The sequence below is a fragment of the Penaeus monodon genome, chromosome 16, assembly GCF_015228065.2.
Source record: "Penaeus monodon isolate SGIC_2016 chromosome 16, NSTDA_Pmon_1, whole genome shotgun sequence".
In the NCBI taxonomy this organism is placed as follows: domain Eukaryota; kingdom Metazoa; phylum Arthropoda; class Malacostraca; order Decapoda; family Penaeidae; genus Penaeus; species Penaeus monodon.
The window spans coordinates 17,297,186-17,302,185 of NC_051401.1; the positions used below are offsets into that span (position 1 = coordinate 17,297,186).

Here is a 5,000-nt window from a genome sequence, read left to right on the forward strand (position 1 = left end):
CAAATGCTCATACTGTTGAATTTCTATTCATAAATGGTTAAAGGCCACTCCGCCCCAGAATTAATAAGAGTTTTGAAAGGACTTAGCCACGTCAGCTATTTCCCAAGCTCACAGCGTAACAAGGGAGGAAGGTAATTCTTGAAGAGTTGCCAGCACTCGGCTCGTGCGAGAAACAACAAGGTAGATCGACCCCGTGCTCTGATTATCGCGTCATAGTTTATTTATTCACGTTATGGATTAACGCTCACCTAATACTACTATTACTTCATGCTTCGGCAGGCAAATGACTGAGGCTGCTTTCATTTCCATGACCACTGCGTGTTTTCGTGTGCTCTCTAAAGGAAGAGAATAAAATATTGCGACCTTGACAATCTGTGTGAAAAGAGTCTTCCAATGTTTGCAATTCCAACTTACCTTGCCATTATTTCCTTTCTTTTTCTTTTTGCATTTTCCGTGGACATAGCAGCTTTACGAAAAGTGGAAGCGTCGTCAGAACATTGTAAGGGAAACAAAAACAAAGATAATAAAAATTCAGGGATATGGCAAACAAAAAGTAAACATTCCTAGCTCTACCATTCTCTTTCTCCATAATGTACTTTCAGTATTGTTCTTTCTCTAATAGCAGCATCCTCCTTTGTGTGTAGTAATAAATATGTGTTTAATTGGACACAAATAATGGGGCTGTGTAGAGAGTAGAGTTACAGTTTATTTTAGCCAGGATCAGCGAAAGTCAAAGTGCTCTCACATACTGTACACGCGAGAGCACACAAACATCAATACGACGCGGTGAATTATAATTCTGAAAGTAACAATCAGGTTTCTCTAACATATAGGTGCTTCGTTCTCGTGAGGAAAAAATACAGCGTAAGCTCTATAAATATATGAACATTCTTTACAATGAAATTCGTGAAAAGAGATACATATATACAGAACCATCTGAACAACTGCATAAAATGTACCGACAAACTTTCTTACAAATTCAGATGAAAGCCGCGCAAAAAGAGAAGAGGAAGAGAAACGTGTTTAAAGAGGCATAAGTAACACAGGTAAAAAATCGGCAAGTTCCGGACATATTAAGAGAACTGCCTACAAATAACTAGAGAGTGCGGATGTACATATCCGTTGTCGTGATAACTCGTGGACGGCCGGATGTAGAGATGAGGGCTGACAGGGGGAGAAGGGAGGAGGGGAGGAGGGAAGGGGGAGAGGAGAGGAGGGAAGGGAGAGTGGGGAGGAGGGGAGGAGGGAAGGGAGAACGGGGAGGAGGGATGGGGGAGAGGAGAGGAGGGAAGGGGGAGAGGGACAATGAACTCGAGCTAAAGGGTCAATAATTGCCTGTCTTTGGTACACTGCGACCTGTTTTTTGTCGTTAGTGTTTACGTAACTGACCAAGTTTTGACCTCATGATATTTGCTGTGACATTTCAATTCTGATGATATTTCAGCCACTGATGTTACTACTTATGTTATTCTACATATAACTGTCATCATTTTTATTACTAATGTTAGTATTATGAATATCATAGTAATCATAGTAATGATAATTAAATTTATTTTACTGTTGTCATTATCGTTATCATTATTATTAGAACTACCAAGATTATTATTGTTTATAAGATTCAACATCAGTGTAATAACGGAAACGTGCTGCACGAAAATTTATAAAAATTTGCCAGTTATAATGGGGATGATAATTATAATATGATACTTTTAATTATAGTATCAATAATAGTAATAAAATTGAAAAATGTGCTAACATTTTAGATAATCATCGGGTGATGATGTCATAGTAATAATTCTGATAATTCTAATAATATTGATAAGTGATAACAAAAATACAATAATAATCATCATCATCACCATCACCATCATAAAGATCATCATCATAATTTGAATAATTTGTTATTGCTAGTAATACTGTTTTATTATTTTTATCATTATGATTATCATCATTATTGTTATTATTATTGCTGTTACCATTATTACTATTATTATTATTGTTATTATTACTTTTGCTTCTATATGTATATACATACTGTATATATATATATATATATATATATATATATATATATATCACATACACTACTACATACACACACAATTATATATATATATATACTATTATATATATATATACACTATATATATATATATATATATATATGTATATATATATATATTATATTATTATTATTATCATTATTATTGTTATTATTATTATTATTATTATTATTATTATTATTACTTTCACTACTATAATTATTATTATTATTACTTTCACTACTATAATTATTATCATTATATTAATTTTCATGATCATTATTATTATTATTATTATTATTATTATTATTATTATTATTATTATTATTATTATTACTCTCAATATTACTATTATGATGATGATGATGATTGTAATTATTATTATTTTTGTTATTTATCATCATCATCTTCATTATTTATAAAATAATAATAATAATGATAACAATGACAATAATAATAGTGATGATGATGATAATCATAATAATGATATTATAATAGTAATAATGATAATGATGAGAACAGTAATAATTATGATCATGATTTTTATATAAATAATATTAATAACAATAATATAACAACAACAATTGATAAGATATAATAATAATATGATGATTATGATAATCACAGTAATGAAGATAATAATAATGAAGATAATAATAATGACTCCTACTACTATTACTGGTACAGTGCAGTAAACTGTCATTTTATTTTCCATAGTGTCACTGGCATTATAACAATTGATATTTCGATTTATCATTTGTGCTTCTCCTTTTTAATTGCTACCCTCAGAACTGCCATACAGAGTTGCATCTTTACTGTTATTTACATTGGCATTATGATTACTGGTATTATTAATATTGTTTCTTGGACAAATTAAAATAATTTTCCCGCCACAAATGCGCCTCTCAATCCTTCCTTGATTTCGAGTACTGCCGCGTCCAGACGTAAGAGGATTTCAGACTCATTGTTTTTCCCGGGCAATGAAATTATGTATTTGTTTACGATGGAAAACACAAAACATTGAATGCATTTATATAATTTTAGACTTAAGCCTCAAATCCACAAGAGCTCAAAGTTATATTTACAGCTTACATTATTGTTATGCTGTACGACAACAAGACGGGGATCCTCGGCAGCAAACACTTTGGCCATGTGAGTGATGTTGTGTTGTATTCGTGTTGTAGTTGTGTGAACGTGCATCTCTGTCAAAACTCGGCAACAAGTAGAGTATGTGGTGGAATACAGAGTCGACATACTTCCAGGATTAATTAGGGTGTCGTTGGTGGCGCAAGTGATATAAATCAAAGGTAGGTAAGGAAGGTGTTCGCCGCAGCTAGAAGGCTTTGTGGAATGCCGTATTTTTTTCCTTTAAAGTGGATGTTACCGGGTGGGCATTTCCTGCCCTTTATTCCCGTGACAGGCGATATGTTGCATATTTCTAGACCTATCGTGCTGCCATGGCACAAGGTTTCATATACAGTGTGAAATGAAAACGAAGATAACCATGATAATTAGTGCAGAGGAGAAAAGCATACCAAAGTGGGCGTTAACCCTCACAGGGCTGCCTCCTCCCGCCGCCGTGAGTAACATTTTATCCTAAATATCCTTATTATGAACTGCATCACCGAACGAAAGCCTCCCACGTAGGTCAGTCATCACGTATACACGTTTTAAGAGGATGTTTACCTATGGTCAGAGATACAGTGCTAGGACATGGCGTATACGCAATTGCAAAGGAACAGATCGATCAGTGCGGTGAGTGACATGCCAGACTCCTCAAGTGCCGGGTGTTCAGGGCAAGGGCGCCTACATGTGCTTAGTAAATTGTGAATTTTGGAATGCATTTTGAAACAAAGCCTCGTTTGGTATTGCAACGAATACCATCACCATTGCCTCTTTGTGGTCACGAGTTTCACAAACATGGTCGGTTACCAATAGTATAATTACTAATGTCATATATTCGAATTGGCATCCTCACTGGCAATTGCCGTTTTATTTTCTTATTATCATATTACATCTTTTGTTGGACAACTTTAATTGTTCCTATCACTATCACAATAATAATGATGATAATGACCAGTGATAATGATTCTAATGATGATGATGAATAAAATAATAGTAATAATAGGAATGGTAATAGTAATAGTAGTAGTAGTAGTAGTAATAATAATAATAATAAACAGTAATATAACACAATGATAATTATTTTTATTAATATTGATATTATTAGTATCACCATCATCATTATCATTATAATCAATGACATCATCATTATCAATGTCATCATCATCGTTATCATTCACCAGTATCACCATCATCAATATCACCATCATCATGATAATGATTATAATCACAATCATCATCTCAGTAAAACAACACTAACGATAATGATAACATGAAAACCGATAAATGATAGTGAATTCAATAATAAAGATGATAATAGTGATAAAAAGTAATACCAGTAGCAATACCTGGAAACAGCATTATGTATATACATTACTTTGTACAAGAATCCTACTACTAATATTTTAATTTTCAAAATTATCTTAGTTACTGTGTCTGGTTAATAATAATGTTATTATCACCATAGTCATGACCATCGTTATCCTTATCATTATTCATATTTGTCAGTATCATATTTATAATTAACCTGATCAGCCTTGCCTTTGTCATTGCATCATTACTCATAATCATTATAGAAATCACGATTATTTTGGCAAAATATGACCAACATGAACGAAGCTTTGGGGTGTAAAAGTCTATATAAAACGGCCACATGTTATCAGCATTGTCCCCATTACGTCATACCGAGACAATCCAGATTCGGCGAGGAAGGCAAATCATCGTCAGTATATCACCGACAAACGACGAACTTTCCTTGGCTGTTTCGCATTTACACGGCATTTACGGAATTTAAGCTGTAATCTTCCTGATATACCGCGCGTCCCCCTGGCAATC

General features: G+C 33.2%; 1 protein-coding gene and 1 long non-coding RNA gene across 4 annotated transcripts in view; one reads left to right on the forward strand and one right to left on the reverse strand.

Annotated features, from left to right (window-relative positions):
- The window catches only part of LOC119582593, a 13,186-nt gene that overhangs the window by 4,852 nt on the left and 3,334 nt on the right, over positions 1-5,000 (reverse strand). The gene's annotated exons all lie outside the window — the stretch shown is intronic.
- The window catches only part of LOC119582590 (probable tubulin polyglutamylase ttll-15), a 28,030-nt gene continuing 26,197 nt past the window's right edge, over positions 3,168-5,000 (forward strand). The window contains exon 1 of one of the 3 annotated variants that reach the window (XM_037930961.1): positions 3,168-3,349. The gene's annotated coding sequence lies outside the window, so the exon portion shown is untranslated. The remainder of the gene's footprint in view (positions 3,350-5,000) is intronic. The other 2 variants (XM_037930959.1, XM_037930960.1) reach the window with 2 other exon arrangements.